Here is a 2500-nt window from a genome sequence, read left to right as displayed (position 1 = left end):
TGGGCGTGCACTGAAGTGCGCACACACACACACACACGCTCACGGGCTTTCACGACAAACTGAGCCGTGCGCAGTACGCGCACGCGAACTACGACAAACTGAGCCGTGCACTGAAGTGCGCACACACACACACACGCACACACACACACATACGAACTTCGACAAACTGGGCCGTGCACTGATGCGCACACACACACACACACACACACACGAACTCGACAAACTGAGCCGTGCGCAGGGTACACACACACACACACACATACGAACTACGACAAACTGAGCCGTGCACTGAGGTACACACACACACACACACACACACACACACATACGAACTTCGACAAACTGAGCCGTGCACTGATGCTTTTACGCACACACACACATACGAACTCGACAAACTGGGCGTGCACTGAAGTGCGCACACACACACACACACACACACATACGAATCCATTTATTAAACTGAGCTGCACTGAGGCACGCACACACACACAATAATAATAATAATAATAATAATATTTACTTTTATTTAAATCCACAAATCATATTACAATAGACAGGATTCAAATATTTCAAGAGATAAGATAGGGCTGTCACTCAATGATATTCTGGGGTACAAAACATCTCTAAGCCATACTGCAAGGCTGCCTATAACTGCAGATATGGAGCAAAACTTTGCTAGCTGTTTTGTTTTCTGCTGGAGAGCCCTGTCAGCCTTAACCCACTGGAAACAAGTTTGTGGACATGCCCCAAGCTGCCAAAGATCAACACCACTAGCTTGCATTGATAGCCTAGGTCACATAGTTTTGTCCGTATGGGTTGGTACTTCATGATTTTGTCATTAAAAGTCATGCCCATGTAGAGATCGTACACACATCCTATTTCAAGTATAAGTACTTCCCTTCTGTCTCGGTCTAAAAACACAACATCAGGGGTGTTAGGGATGTTACAAAACACACACACACACACACACACACACACACACACACACACACGAACTCGACAAACTGAGCCGTGCACTGAGTGCGCACACACACACGCCGAACTACGACAAACTGAGCGTGCGCGCAGAGTGCGCACACACACACACCACGCACACACACACATACGAACTTCGACAAACTGGGCCGTGCACTGAGTGCGCACACACACACACCACACATACGGTTCGACAAACTGAGCGTGCACTGAGTGCGCGCACACACACACACACACACACACACACAGACACACACGGGAACTACGACAAACTGAGCCGTTACTGGGAATTTTATACACACACACGCACACACGCACACACACACATACGAACTACGACAAACTGGGCCGTGCACTGAGTGCGCACACACACACACACACACCTGCGCGCACACACACACACATCACGAACTACGACAAACTGGGCCGTGCACTGAGTGCGCACACACACACACACACACACACACACACACACACACATACGAACTTCGACAAACTGGGCCGTGCACTGAGTGCGCACACACACACACGCCGAACTACGACAAACTGAGCCGTGCACTGAGTGCGCACACACACACACACACACACACACATCACGAACTCGACAAACTGAGCCGTGCACTGAGTGCGCACACACACACGCACACACACACATACGAACTTCGACAAACTGAGCCGTGCGCAAGTGCGCACACACACACACACCTGCGCACACACATCACGAACTACGACAAACTGATTTGTGCACTGAAGTCGCACACACACACACACACACACACACACACACACACACACACACACATTTTAATTCTTTGTTAAATCCACAAATCATATTACAATAGACAGGATTCAAATATTTCAAGAGATAAGATAGGGCTTTGTCACTCAATGATATTCTGGGGTACAAAAACATCTCCTCTGCATACATACTGCAAGGCTGCCTATAACTGCAGATATGGAGCAAAACTTTACTAGCTGTTTTGTTTTTCTGCTGGAGAGCCCTGTCAGCCTTAACCCACTGGAAACAAGTTTGTGGACATGCCCCAAGCTGCCAAAGATCAACACCACTAGCTTGCATTGATAGCCTAGGTCACATAGTTTTGTCCGTATGGGTTGGTACTTCATGATTTTGTCATTAAAGTCATGCCCATGTAGAGATCGTACACACATCTATTTCAAGTATAAGTACTTCCTTCTGTCTCGGTCTAAAAACACAACATCAGGGGTGTTAGGGATGTTACAAAACACATCAGTGGAGCTGTTAAACCATTCTGGCATAATACGTGAATGTTTGTACATGGTCACATTATCTGGAAGTACATCCTTAACACACACACACACACACACACATACGAACTACGACAAACTGAGCCGTGCACTGAGGTACACACACACACACACACACACACACACACACACACACACACATACGAACTACGACAAACTGAGCTGTGTACTGAGTTACACACACACACACACACACACACACAAACTACGACAAACTGAGCCGTGTACTGAGGTACAC

The 2500-nt window shown here is 47.4% G+C and overlaps 1 protein-coding gene across 1 annotated transcript in view; it reads left to right on the top strand.

Annotated features, from left to right (window-relative positions):
- LOC125284333 (ETS domain-containing transcription factor ERF) overlaps positions 1–2500 on the top strand; it is a gene marked incomplete at its 5' end in the record, with an annotated part of 5550 nt that overhangs the window by 940 nt on the left and 2110 nt on the right. The gene's annotated exons all lie outside the window — the stretch shown is intronic.

This window comes from Alosa alosa, chromosome 19, assembly GCF_017589495.1.
Source record: "Alosa alosa isolate M-15738 ecotype Scorff River chromosome 19, AALO_Geno_1.1, whole genome shotgun sequence".
Lineage (NCBI taxonomy): Eukaryota > Metazoa > Chordata > Actinopteri > Clupeiformes > Clupeidae > Alosa > Alosa alosa.
Note: the sequence above shows the minus strand (reverse complement) of the source record. Positions and strands in the feature narration are given on the sequence as shown.